Source organism: Eriocheir sinensis, unplaced genomic scaffold (assembly GCF_024679095.1).
Source record: "Eriocheir sinensis breed Jianghai 21 unplaced genomic scaffold, ASM2467909v1 Scaffold49, whole genome shotgun sequence".
Taxonomy (NCBI): domain Eukaryota; kingdom Metazoa; phylum Arthropoda; class Malacostraca; order Decapoda; family Varunidae; genus Eriocheir; species Eriocheir sinensis.
Window position 1 is genome coordinate 927,516 of NW_026111820.1, and position 15,081 is coordinate 942,596.

At 43.1% G+C, this 15,081-nt stretch overlaps 1 long non-coding RNA gene across 1 annotated transcript; it reads right to left on the bottom strand.

Annotated features, from left to right (window-relative positions):
* Positions 1–5,291: 5,291 nt before the first annotated feature.
* Positions 5,292–14,686, bottom strand: LOC126992561 (uncharacterized). Its single transcript, XR_007746645.1, has 2 exons — positions 14,585–14,686; positions 5,292–5,877 (listed from the first exon to the last, which is right to left on the bottom strand). It is a non-coding gene; the product is annotated as an uncharacterized LOC126992561 (long non-coding RNA).
* Positions 14,687–15,081: the final 395 nt, after the last annotated feature.

Genomic DNA, 15,081 nt, shown 5'->3' on the forward strand with positions numbered 1-15,081 from the left:
AAGCATTCAAGTTAGAAGCACAGAACAAATTGTTTGACATTGCAGCATGTAAATGTAAACTACCATCAAACTGTGCTTGTCCCAAAGAAAGAAAGGTTCAAACGGAATAAAATATTTTCCTGTTAGATCAGAGAAGTGAGCGGAAAATGGTCATTGATCGAGTGGACATAACATTAACCAAGAAAAAGACTGCAACAATGCTAAGGAAGCAAAGAGAACAACAACTGTTATCCCATACAGATTGTACGGACACCACCAATACTGATCTTGACATTTCATCAGAAAGTGATAATATATCTGAGCATACAGATGATGATGAGCTATATCCAGAACCAACACCTTCCAAACGAATGCTTGAGAAGAAGCATATGTCTTCCCCTAGGAAGAAGAAAACCAAACATCTTCAAACTGTAGCATGTGCATGTGATCGAGCTGGTGTGTCAGACAGAGCTGCAGCTCTTATTGTAAGTTCTGCTTTGCAAGATATTGGAGTTGTATCAAGCCAAGACATGTCAGAAGTTGTGGACAGAAACAAAATTAGAAGAGCTAGGCAAAAGATGCGATCATCCAGCATCAATCAAAGAGAACATAAAGCAATCACAGGCATATATTTTGATGGCAGGAAGGATTTGACATTAACCCAAGAAATGAAGGGGGGTAAATACTACAGAAAGAAAATAATGGAAGAACATATAGCTCTGGTTCATGAACCTGGAGCAGAGTACATGGGTCATTACAGTGTAACATGTGGGTCTGCAGAGGGGATAAGTAAAGGCTTCTTTCAGTATGCTGAAGAAAATGATATTGACCTGAAAGACCTTGTTGCAATTGGCTGTGATGGCACAGTAGTTAACACAGGAGAAAAAGGAGGAGCCATAAGGATGATTGAAGTGAAGCTTAACAAACCAGTTCATCATTTCATTTGTCAACTCCATGCAAATGAGCTGCCACTGCGTCACTTAGTGGAAAAACTTGATGGAAAAACATCTGGCCCACATGGTTTCACTGGGCCAATTGGTAAACTGCTCAATGACTGTGAGAATCTTCCCATTGTAGCATTTGAAATAATTGATGCAGAAAAGCCAACTGTACATTGTTATGATCTTAGCACTGACCAGAAGTACTTACTTGAAATTCACCAAGCAATTATCACAGGAATTTGTTCACCAGATTTGGCACATCGCAACCCAGGAAAAATGGCCCACTCCCGTTGGGTAACAACTGCAAACCGCTTGCTTCGTTTGTACATCTCAACTGATAAGCCTTCCAAGATATTCTGCAGCATTGTGCAGTACATAATGCAGGTTTATGTGCCAATGTGGTTTTCCATTAAGCAGAGCACATCTTTTGTAAATGGGCCAAAGCACATACTCAAGACAATTGAACTCACAAGAAACCTTGGTGATGATGTGTGTAATATTGTTAGACCTGTAATTCAGAGAAATGCTTTCTTCTGCCATCCAGAAAACATTTTAGCAGCAATGATAGCAGACAACAAAGATGAAACAAGAGAATTAGGCTGGAGGAGAATAAAGAAGACCCGGCAGAAAAACAAACAGAAATCTGTGAGATGCTTCAAGGTTCCTCCTATAAATTTTGATGCAACGGATTACACAGATCTGATTGACTGGCAGCTAAGTCATATCTCTGAGCCACCACTAACAAGGAATATAACAGATGAAGACATTGAACACCACATTATAAATAGGAGTAAAATGACATTTGAAGCATTTCCTTGTCATACTCAGGCAGTGGAGATAATAGTTAAAGAAGTCAGTGATGCTTCATTGAAGGTGTGTGGGCATGAGGCACGTCATGGATATATACGATCAAGACTTGCATCACGTGTCAAGATACCACGCTTTGAAAGTAAAACTAACTTCAAAGCATAAGCAAATGTTAAAGAAATTAATAATTGAATTTGTCATGCTCAAGGATGGGTGGTTGGGATGGGCATGGGCGGAGCTCGACACACAGCCACCTCCTCGTGGTGAGCTCTGGATAGTCTTACTTAAGATGAACTGAGAGCTGTGTATCTGGACATTAATAATAGATGTATAAAACATGGCATATTACAATGGAAAGCAATATTGTTGCAGAAACATAGATCTCTGCTCACAGGCAACAACATATCGAGTAATTATCACTTATTATATTTTTCAAAGATGTTGGGGCACCTGATAATGTAGTATTAGACATTTGAGCTTTTAACAGTGTTAAACTCTTTGCTAAGCCCATATTTTCCACACTATTACATGATGAAAAAACAAAATTTTCTCTTTTCGCCAATTTCGATCCACCCTACTGACCATGCTTGAGCTGAGGCCCTGTATACTGCAAATAGGTACACACACACACACACACACACACACACATACTTTATTTCATATTTGTTTCAGCTGTTCTTCGTGTGAGTCAGAACTTGAGTCCACGCCACCACTAAAGTGTTTTCTCTATTGCAAGTGTCACAGCCTAACTAACATTCCTGAGAGCCACAAGCTACACCTTTCTTTCTTATTTTACTTTTCTTCTTTGTCTTTTCTTAGCACCAGTGTTGTGATGGGATGTTCTCCTTCTCCTTCCTTCTTCATCTCTCACACTTCCTTCCACCCCCTTCAAGTTGAAGGGACCGCCTTTCATCACCTCCCTTCAATGTTGTCTGTTTGTCTGTATATCATGTTTGTTTTCCGCCGCGACAAAAGTCCGAGTATACATAAGGTCGCGCGCACTGTTTCGCTGTGAGCTCATTATACATGTTTTTGCCATTCTAAAAATACTAGTGCTTTATGGGACCAGATGGCTCCATGGCAGTGTTTGGCTGGGAGGGAGGGAGAAGTGTTTGTAAGAGTGGAGAGACAGGAAAAAGTAATGGTGAGGGCGACTGTTTCCACTAGTGCTTTATGGGACCAGATGGCTCCATGACAGTGTTTGGCTGGGAGGGAGGGAGAGGGAGGGAGAAGTGTTTGTAAGAGTGGAGAGGAAGGAAAAGTAATGGTGAAGGCGACTGTTTCCTTTGTGTGTCATAATTTGAGCACATGCCAGCACTGTGAAGGAGAGTAAGTGTAATTCCTATTGTAACTGTCACAGCATAAAATTCACAAGGCACAGATTTCTTTCTCTTTCCTTTTTCCTCTTCTTCCTTCTTTCCTCTTGTCCTTGTCCGCTTTTATCGCCCGGTTAGTGGTAGCAGTAATGGTAGTTCTTTCCTCTTTCCTACAAAATTTCCATGCAGTTTTTCCAAGCTGCATGGTTCTTTTTCCTTTCTTGCCAGCTTTGGCTGGAGGGATGGGGGGTGGGAAGGAGCCTTCGCCTTTGCTGTCCTTCATCTTCCACCTTTGATTAGATAGTTAGTGTAGCTTGTCACAAACAGCCTCATAAGGACCAGCAGGTCTGGTGTTGTTTGTTCTTCCTTTGTGTTCTTCTTCAGCAGTGCCACCATTCTGTAGATTAGTAAGTGCTTCTTCTTGTTGTAATTGACTGTTTGTTCTCTTCCCTCAAGGTCCTGCCATTACTTTGCCTTCCTTCAGCTTCTTCACAGCCCAAAATCACAAGGCACAGATTTCCTTCTCTTTTATTTTTCCTCTTCCTTCTTATTCTTCAGCAGTGCCACCATTCTGTAGATTAGTAAGTGCTTCTTCTTGTTGTAATTGACTGTTTGTTCTCTTCCCTCAAGGTCCTGCCATTACTTATCCTTCTTTCAGCTTCTTCACAGCCCAAAATCACAAGGTACATATTTCCTTCTCTTTTATTTTTCCTCTTCCTTCTTATTCTTCAGCAGTGCCACCATTCTGTAGATTAGTAAGTGCTTCTTCTTGTTGTAATTGACTGACTGTTCTCTTCCCTCCATTACTTTGCCTTCCTTCAGCTTCTTCACAGCCCAAAATCACAATGTACATATTTTTCCTTTCTTCCTCTTCCTTCTTATTCTTCAGCAGTGCCACCATTATAAGGACTATTAAATGCTTCTTCTTGTCGTAACTGTCCATTCCCTTTCCTTCAGTCTCTTCATGTGTCTCTTTTTCTGTGTTTCCTCTCTTCCATTGTAGCTGCAGATTTCTTTCTCTTTCCTTTTTATCCTCTTCCTCCTTCTACTCCTTCACCAGTGCCACAGAATTCTTCCTCTTTTCATTTTTCCTCCTCCTTCTCCTCTGCCTATAGCACCAGTAGGCTCTCTCGAGGGACCACTTGGAAGACCCCAGTCCGTTCGTGGCACAGGCGAATTTAATTTATAGTGGCTGCTGTGATGTATGACTCTGCTTGGCCCATGCTGCCCCCCGGTGCTCCTCTTGACCGAAGTCGCTGAAGTCAAGGTTGATTGAAGACCTGGGCAGCATGTGGGTAATATTCCACCACTGGCCGATGGTTAAGAATTGTCAGTGTCTTGCAGAGGGACTTGAGCCTGGGTCCTTGGGGTCATGGCATCCAAGCACCGACCACTCAGCCATCGTCAGTAAGTGTTTTTCTTTGCTCAAACCTGCAGTGTCTTCCTTCTAAGTTCAACACACACAAGCCACACCACACTCCCTCTGTTTTGTCTTCTTTCTCTTCCTTTCACTAGTGCTGTCATTGTGAGGTAAGCATTTCTTCCTGTTCAAACCCTGCAGTGTGTCCCTTCTTAAGTTCAACACACACAAGCCACACAACTCCATTTTGTCTTCTTTCTCTTCCTTTCACTAGTGCTGTCATTGTGAGGTAAGCATTTCTTCTTGTTCAAACCCTGCAGTGTGTCCCTTCTTAAGTTCAACACACACAAGCCACACTACACTCCCTCTGTTCCACCTTCTTTCTCTTCCTTTCACTAGTGCTGTCACTGTGAGGGGTAACTAGTGTTTTCTTCTTCCTTCATGTTCCATCTGTCGCTGTTCTTCCTCTAAGGTACGGCCACTTCATCGCCTCCCTTCAACTTCTTCTTCCCTCTCTTTTGGGTTTGCTTCCTGTGCTTCATCACATCAGTACTTGAGCCAAAACTGCCATTGTGAGGGGTAACTAGTGTTTTTTTTTCATATTCTATCCATCCTTGTTCCTCCTCTAAGGCACGGCAACTTCATAACCTCCCTGCAACTTCTTCTTTTTCCCTCTCCTTCGTGTTTGCTTCCTATGTTTAATCACGTCAGTACTTGAGCCAACGCTGCCATTGTGAGGGGTAACTAGTGTTTTTTTCATGTTCTACTCATCCCTGTTCTTCCTCTAAGGCACAGCAAGTTCATCGCCTCCCTTCAACTTCTTCCCTCTCCTTTGGGTTTGCTTCCTGCTTCCTCACATCGGTACTTGAGCCAACGCTGCCATTGTGAGGGGTAACTAGTGCTTTTTCATATTCTATCCATCCTTGTTCTTCCTCTAAGGTACGGCCACTTCATCGCCTCCCTTCAACTTCTTCCCTCTCCTTCGGGTTTGTTTCCTATGTTTAATCACATCGGTATTTGAGCCAGAACCGCCATTCGTGAGGCCATTAAGTGCTTCCTCCTGCTTCTCCAGTGAACTTCCTTCCTCTTCCTCCCCAGCCTGAGACACACACACCACACCTCTCCTCCTCTTTGTCCTTGAACCTTCACTGACACCACCATCTGAAGGCCAGTGTGTGTTTCCTCCTGGTGTGGTAATGTTGGGTCTACCTTCCCAGCCTGAGACACACACCACACCTCTCCTCTTTGTGCTTGAACCTTCACTGACACCACCATCTGAAGGCCAGTGTGTGTTTCCTCCTGGTGTGACAAATCGCTGTCTTCCTTCCCAGCCAGAGACACACACACCACACATTTCTTTTTCTTCTTTTTCCCTGCAGTGGTGTTGGTGTTGGTGTTGTCTGGCAGGGAGCACGGCACGGCTACAATGGTTCCGTCAGCGCACCGTTCCTTCAACTTGTACTCCTCCAAATACCTGGAAAGTGCCGAGGTGTGAGAATGTGGTTTGGTGAGGGAAAAGATTACGCCTCCCCCTCTTCCCATTCCAACACTTTTTGTCCCCTCTTATCTCTCTTTACATTACCTCTTCCTTCCTCCTTTATTTTCTACTCTTCCATTTCCTTCGCTTTACTTTCCATCACTTTTCAGCCACTCTCTCTTTCCTTCCTTTCCTTCCTCCCCATCTCTTCCCTTCTCTCTCTCTCTCCCCTCCCTTCACTCACTTCTCTCTCTCTCTCTCTCTCTCTCTCTCTCTCTCTCTCTCTCTCTCTCTCTCTCTCTCTCTCTCTCTCTCTCTCTCTCTCTCTCTCTCTCCTTTTCCTTCCTTCCCTTCCCTTCTCTCTCTTCCCCTTCCTCTTCCTTCCTTTCCTTCCCTTCCCTTTCAATCACCTTCTCTCTCTCTTTCGTCCCCTTCCTCCCTTCCCTTTCTTCCTTAATTTCCCCTTACTCCCTTTCCTTTATATACTCTTGGGAGGGAGGGAAGGAATGGGGGGGAATGGAGGTGGCCAAAGTCTCCTATCCCTGTGGCTCTGTCAGTGGCGTCGTGGGGTTGTTGGCGCCCGGGGGCAAAGTCTATTATGGCGCCCCCAAAGGGGTGAAGGGCTCTTTTCATTTGAGTGTATTAATCTTGGCAGGAAATGTTGGCCTTTATTATTTCAGATATATTGTGTTGAAAACAAAGCATTCTAATTTGCATAATAATATTCTGGAATGATAGAACACAAACCGAATTCGCAAACTAAAATAGTTTATTTTATTAATAATAGATATAATTATTTAATTATAAGCCCTCATAAATAAATTCCAAAATGTTGATAAGATAAATAAAATGTAGACTATAGTAAGGCATCACAGCAACCAGTAACTCTTAATAACCAAAGACAAATGGCAAATTAAACAGATATGACTAAAATAGGAGATAAACATTAGTAAAACAGGGGCTAAGAAAATCATGAAAATGTACAAATTGTTGCCAGTATAGAAGTTAATATTAGAAAAAAATGTATTTTGTGGTAAAGACTGAATAGTTATAATGCCTGGAAAGAAATCTGATAAGAACAAAGATGAATTAGTTCACTAATTATAAACCTTACTTTTCTTTAGAGAATGTTATAGCATGTGGCAAATTAATGAGCACAAAAAGATTAAAGTGCTGGATGCTTAGGGTCAACAATATGCAAGGAAATAAAACGGTATAAAGCTATTAGAGGGTAAAGGTAATTAGACAGATATTGATAAGAGAAAACCAAACCAAAGAAAAGGGTTGACAATGAATTGAAGGATATCAAGTACTGATGCACGACACAATGTATTTATCTTTCTAGCTTTTACAGCTGAAAATTTATCTACCACGTCATCAAAGTTTATTTTGTCTGCAATCTCTTGCTCTACACTTAGTAGAGTTAAAGCCGATGACCTTTCTTGCCCCATAGACGTTCCAAGGTACGACAAGATAAGTTTCAATTTACTAAATGATCGCTCACAACTAGCAATTAATACTGCAATGGTCAGCAGTATCTAAGGCCAACCCGAAGGTTTGGGAAAACACTTTCATCCCCATATTGTACAATGAAACAAAGTAATTCCTGTGTGTTAGCGATCAGAACATCATCTCGTGTCTTAAGCAGCATTCTGCAATCTACAATTTCACTGAACAGTTCCAAGCCATCTAAGTCAGTGTCACAGAAACTTGCCACATCAATGCACCTTTCTGTGATGTATGCTTCATTAGTTGTAGATAGCAACTCCTTAATATCCAAAAGAAAGCCAAACTTTGAATCCAATTTACGCAATCTGATGAACCGTTCGCCCATTTCATTATGCATTCTGTCAATAGTACCTTTTAGCAGACATTGCATCTCATTTTCTGCTGAGAGGTCTGCATCATCACCAGTTTCACCAGGCAATTTTTTCCTCACTCTACGTCGTCTGTCAATTCTTACATCCCAAGCATGACAGAGCTCCTTTGCTTTTTTGATAGATGTCTGGCAGATTTCCTGCCGATTAGCAAGGAAATAAACTTGCAACGCCTGGATATCTTGTGCTGCCTCATGAAAATTCATTTTTGGATCCTGCAGTCGCTTCTGGACTCTGTCAATCTTGGTAAGTAAAATGTTCCAGAAACTTAGTGCAGCAAAGAAATCAAATGTCAAAATTCTGCTCAACAGCTGTGTTGCTTCACTTCTGGTATCTGTTGTCTCCTTCAAATCACTTCCGATGGTCTCTAAAAATTGGACCAAATCCCCCACATTTTCATGTATGGGTCGAACTGCATCAGCTGCATCAGCGTGTTTCAGATTCAGCTTTCACAGATATAGGCAAATTCTTCTTCAGTGTCTCCCATCGATAGGTCGACCTTGAAAAGAAAACATACACTGCCTGCACAGTTCCAGAAAATGTGACCATCACCACCTCATGACTAGCGGAATGAACCCCAGCCAAATTTAATGAGTGGTTGTCACAGTTCACATATATTGCTTTAGGGTTCACTGTAACAAGTCTTTGTTGTACTCCTTATTTGTGTCCAGACATGACAGCAGCATAGTCATGACACTGAGAACGAGAGTCTTCAAAAGGCAAGTGATCTTTCTCCAGCTGCTGCATTGTTACATTTACAGTACTTGCTGCATCCTTTTGGTGTACTTGAATAAATCCAAGGAAACTTTCTTTCACACAAACTGTTTTTTCTTCATAGTTTATCTCTACATATCTTATGATCTCTGACATTTGTTCCCTGTGTGCAGCATCTGGAGTTGAATCAAGCATTATACCGTAGTGCTCAGCTCTACGGATGTCACTCAGTAAAGTGCTTCCAGCAGTAGATGCAATAATCTGGATGAATTCATTTTGGACTTCAGCAGACAAATATGAAGGGGACCTTGGATTTTGACAGACATAGTCCAGATGTTTTTTCATGACAGGATCAAACTCTGCAATTAGTTTTAAAAGGCCTCTGAAATTTCCAATATTATTTTCATCTGTTTCAGTGCAGGTTATATTCTCTCTGTGACCTCTCAGTGCTAAATTTTGTTTGGACAGATATCTAATACAGGGCAGAATTATCTTGAGGGTTTGTCGCCACTATTCCTTCTCTGTGGCAATTTGCCCTTGAAGCTGTTTGTCAATTAGTCCTTCCCTTTCAACAAGGCACCTTTCCATTTCTTTCCATCTTGTGAAAGAATCACAATGTCTCTGACTATTTTCATGTGCAATGATTTTTTCTGGCTTTTTCCAGCTGCTAAAATCTCCCTCTAGCTCTAGTGAAGAACAGTGGCTGGCAGTCTCTGTCGAGGGAAACAGTAGGCACGAGAAGCAAAACACTGCACTTTAGACAGCTGAATAGACTAACCAAGACCAAAGCACTTCTCCTTTTCCTTTGCCAAGGATGTAACGTGTATATTATAATGTACATGTGTATGTTTGACTGTACGTGTGGCGACACCCGGTCGGTGTCGCACAACAGGATGTCTAACAACACGTCGTGCTTTTGGCCGTGGGAAGCTGTGATGAACTGACACTAGGATCAGCAAATGATGACTTTCATCAGCCGTCATCAACCGGAACCCACACCCTTCCGGACGAGCTACAAGCAAATAAAACGGGCGAACAACGCGGAGAAGGGAGAGAAGACGGGTGACGGGCAGGCGAGCGGTGCTCTGCCGCCCCGCGCCCTGCAGCGGTGTGGCTGTCTCTGATTTCGTGCGTCTCGCTCACGTAAACTGTAAACCTTATGTAGTACAACTGTTAATATAGTTAAAATACATTTGGTATTTGTATTAACCTAAGAGAGAGAACTAAAGTGAGCTAAAGTGAACTTATAACGGCTACCACACGGCCACACATCACTTAACTAAAAGGCTATTGTGTTGTCTCAACCACTTCAGTCAACTGGAGAACGCAGGCAACGGTGCATCGGACCTGACGTGAGACAGCAGTTCGCGCCTTAAACTTAAACATAACACGTTACATTAACCACGTTAAAAATGACGCTTAAAAGTCGTTAACATCAATGATGTGCAGCGTGGTTACGAACTACTCCGAATTGTTATATCTCTCTCTCAAATTTAGCTTCAGTGAAAGTGTGTGGGGGCAGTGAACGGTATCGGACACAGCCAGCAAACGCTGACCTCAGCGCGCGGCTTTTCCTGCCCCAGTGAGTCGAGTCAGCACACAGCCGCACCCGAGAGCACACCCCGCCCCGCCCCGCACCTCCACACAGCCCGCGCGCCCAGCCTCGCACCTCCACACAAACAAGTTTCCTTGGAGGTGTCCAGGCATTTGTTTCTTCCTACGACACAACTCGTCGTAGGTGCGCACTTATCTTCGCCAGGCAACTCGGACCTTTGAGGGTGACTGGTGGGCGTATATTGTCTGCCCGCCGCCCCTCCCACCACCGCTACCAGACGGGGGACGGCAGACCCTGCCACCCCTGCAGTCCTGCCCTTGCCACCGGCGAGGCGAAGGACGCGAGCGTGCTGAGTAGTGGGGCATCGAGTTGCTGTCTTTGAGGTTTTTAACACATTATAGCTGACACTCATTGATACGGTTTCAGTAATTACACCACTTGTAACATTATTTCAGGTGAATTACTATTATTATGTTCACGTGTTTAGGCGTGTGGGGCCGTATCTAATCTATTAGATTTTTCAGCTGTTGATTTTTCTGGCGTGTGGTTGTTTAATATTTTTCTTGAGTAACATTGTTACGCATTTTATGTATAATCATTCATTTTCTTTTCTCCTTTCTTTTGTGTATTTTATTGCACAGTGGAGACGTTTTGTCTTGCTAAGCCTCACTCATTATTCTTTTTCCTCTTTTATTATGCATTTTAAAAGCATCGGGGAGGAATGAGCACATACTTAGCGGTGAATGATTATTACTTTACTTATTTTTGCAGCAATATTTTTTTCTCTTTTACCATTTTACTCCTCATTTTACTAGTAACTCTTTTTAATGGCAGAGAAACCTGACCCGAGGACTATGAGGGGTGGATTGAGAGAAAGAACACTGCCGTCAAGGATAACGGTAACTGTTTTCATGTAAGGAGTGTAGCAGTTTTCAAAGGGTGCTTGCTCCTCCTACGCTGCATGTGCAACCAGGAGGTCTTTACTTACCTTACTAATCCCACAATGGCTTCTGCCCCTAATCACCCGCTAACAGCAACAGCAGTTATGCCTTTCGCAGGGTAGCAAGGGAGGCAGATTGTTCCGCCAGGGACTTCTTGTTTCAAAGTGAGATTGTCATGGACATTTCATTCGTGTCAAATCCGGGAGATAAAATATCTCTCAGCCGCTCGAAGGTCAATCCCGGGAACGGGAACGACGGCCCTCATAAACAGGAGCGCGTTCACAGGACGGAAGGATTATGATGCGTTTCGGTCACTTTTTCTTTAAACATTTGGGGAAGATGGGCAACACAGCCTCATAAAGGGTGTATATTTTGCTGTGGACACTGTGCAAATGAGTGGCCTTTTTAATAGGCCAGTGGACGCCTATAGGCTATCTACTGATTTGATCTCGTGTTTTAAACAGGAAAACTAGACAGATGGAGAAACCATTTCTGTAGCTAATGCTAGATTATTACTACAGTTCCTTATGTACATGATTGTCCTTAAAGTTCCTCTTCGAAGGAGTGCAGTACCCCTTGACTACAGCCCCACTGGCAACCTACACGGTTTTATCAGCCAACTTTTATGGCATTTAAAGTAATTTTGGTTCCTTTTTGAAGCTTCGTTTCCCGTCGACACGTTCGTCGGGGAGGGGGGCCTTCGCGACCCTCTGACCTAAACCTTTTTGGGTGTCACCAGCGGTAATCAAAAATTCCTTGGTGTGTTCTTTTACCCGTGGTTTAGGCAGACATAATCAGATAAATAGGTGGTTGGAAATTTGAGCTTTACGATTTTTTTTTTTGCACAGAATGGTGCAGATTGATCGTCTCCAAAGACTAGCGCCGGCTTGAGGTTCAGCCTGACGCTGCTTTGTGTATCTTTCCACCACACGACTATAACCTGCATCCTCGCATCTACTAATTTATGTTTGGTTCCTAAGCTTTTGCCTGCATCTTTTTCATGCGAGAAGGGGAGTGCTTGAGTAATACTTTTCACTCTAACCCACTATTTTCTTTTATTGCTGAGTTGATGCAAGGCAGTCAGTCTTCTTAATTTAATTGGACCCGTAATAACCGAGGGTGTAGACTAACATAGGGATATGCACAATTTAACCTTGAACCTCATGTGCTTCTGCTTAAAACATACTTTTTCTCTACACTGACAGACTTAACTTAACTTGAGCAGATGCTGTCCCTAACTTTTATCGTAACCAGCATGTGAATATCTGTAAGCTTTGGAAGTAAGCAGACAAGTCTTACTTACCCTTACTTGACATACCACTGTTACCCGTTACGGGAATTATTTTTGGCGTCACAGATGTCAGTCATCCACGTTCGTTACGATCGAGGGATAGGTGGAAATTTGTCTTTTTCATTTTATGTTTATTAATGCTGGAATTACTTTAATCAATTATGCTGGAATTGTATATTTCAGTGAGATTTGTTACAACAGTGATTTCACAACTTAGTGACAGGATTTTCTTTTATAGTACTGTAGACCTGCAAAACGGAGTATTAGGAGTTAGTGGTGCTGACTGCCGATGCTTCTAAGGTTCTCCAGACTTGTCCTTGTTATCACATTGTAACTATTAGGAGACTCTACGGATAACATTACCTCTTTTCACACAACCTTATCTATTGTTGTAAACCCCACCCGTCTCGAAGGCGTGCCGAGGGTAACGACACTGGCAATTAATTGTCACGCAACGGATGAGTGTTTCTCTGCGACAGTTTTGTGTCCAGGTGTGACTCGAAGGTTCAGTTTGTAGCAGATCTTCTTCAAGGATTGTTCCTTTTTCTTTTTATTATTCCAAGCAGCTCCATTACCATGTATCCTAATGACAGTTTAGTCAATTTAATTTTACTAGGATGTATCATGTAAATAATTTTTCGAGCTATTATTTTGTTTTCTCGGAATACTACTGAGCTTCCATGTCCACGACTCTTGCCAAGTTTACCTCGCCCTGTATGTACTTTGCCCATTTCTTGTTACTTCCATGATTATTTTTAATTATCATTGGCATTTCCCGATGCTGTATCGTTAGGCGGGCTCTGACTTGTATATATATATTTTTTAATGCAATAACAGGACCTCGTTTAACTAGTACACATTGTGCGACTGTAACATGGGTAGGTACACTGCTTTTAAAGGTCGGGTGAGTCGCGAGGTCGCGACTTTTAGACAACCGAGCGATGTAATGTGTATATTATAATGTACATGTGTATGTATGACTGTACGTGTGGCGACACCCGGTCGGTGTCGCACAACAGGATGTCTAACAACACGTCGTGCTTTTGGCCGTGGGAAGCTGTGATGAACTGACACTAGGATTAGCAAGTGATGACTTTCATCAGCCGTCATCAACCGGAACCCACACCCTTCCGGACGAACTACAAACAAATAAAACGGGCGAACAACGCGGAGAAGGGAGAGAAGACGGGTGAAGGGCAGGCGAGCGGTGCTCTGCCGCCCCGCGCCCTGCAGCGGTGTGGCTGTCTCTGATTTCGTGCGTCTCGCTCACGTAAATAAACCTTATGTAGTACAACTGTTAATATAGTTAAAATACATTTGGTATTTGTATTAACCTGAGAGAGAAAACTAAAGTGAACTAAAGTGAACTTATAACGGCTACCGCTCGGCCACACATCACTTAACTAAAAGGCTATTGTGTTGTCTCAACCACTTCAGTCAACTGGAAAACGCAGGCAACGGTGCACCGGACCTGACGTGAGACAGCAGTTCGCGCCTTAAACTTAAACATAACACGTTACATTAACCACGTTAAAAATGACGCTTAAAAGTCGTTAACAAGGTGTTTTTGAACCATGCTGTAGTCATTGACCGCTTGTTTTTAACTGCAAACGCCCCGGACATATACTGGAAAAAACTTGAGCCTCTCATTAAAATTTCTGTCTGCAATGCATCTGATATAGTCACTTTCCTAGAGATGTCAAATTTGAGAAATCCAACATCTTGATGCTCAATAACGTATAGTATTTTCTTCATTGCCACACCCAATTCGTCCTGTTGGATCACACCTGACGGTACATCCACTTGGGAGGAAACTGAAGATTTTTGCTTGTTTGCCTTAGGAGGAGGAGGAAGAGGAGGAGTGTGTGTGTGTGTGTGTGTGTGTGTGTGTGTGTGTGTGTGTGTGTGTGTGTGTGTGTGTGTGTGTGTGTGTGTGTGTGTGTGTGTGTGTGTGTCTGTGTCTGTGTGTGTGTGTGTGTGTGTGTGTGTGTGTGTGTGTGTGTGTGTGTGTCTGTGTGTGTCTGTGTCTGTGTGTGTGTGTGTGTGTGTGTGTGTGTGTGTGTGTGTGTGTGTGTGTGTTCTCCTTGATCCATTGCATAAGAGTGTTGTCCATTGCCTATCCTCAGCAGCTATTTCCCCATGCAGGTATAATAAAGAGTTTCATAGAGTTTCACCTTCCTCTGATGTCCACTCCTCCCAACATGCCTCTTTGCAATTGAAAACCCCATCATGGTTAGATTGTCACTCCCACTTAACAATGTGTGTGTGTGTGTGTGTGTGTGTGTGTGTGTGTGTGTGTGTGTGTGTGTGTGTCCCTGCTACTCACCTGACGTTCTTGGGGTGTGGCCTGGGGTGCACCGCCTGCCCGGACAGAATCCACTCTGAGGGCACCACCACACCCCTGCACTGCGCCTTCAGCCTATCCAGTGGGATGCAAAATCGCGCTCAGCCTCACCACCAGCATGACAAGCTTGTAATGGTGCACAGCATGATAATTTTTCAAGTCTTATTTTAAGAAAGAAAGGACATCTTCAGTGCCGGCAAATATGATTCATCTCTAAGATAATGATGACAAGAGGAGCGAGGAACTACCAAATACAGTCACACCTTGGTTTACGAGTGCCTTACTTTATGAGCGTTTTGATTTATGAGCAAAAGAAAATCACAAAAAATGTCTTGGTTTACGAGCGGTGACTTGGCGTACGAGCATCCTGTTCATACAAGTCGAGACGTGAGCGTGGTTCCCGTTGCTCGCAGCAAGACAAGAGCGCTCAGAGAGGAAAACAATGGGAATAGGGTCTCAAGCTGGTATCACACTTGGCC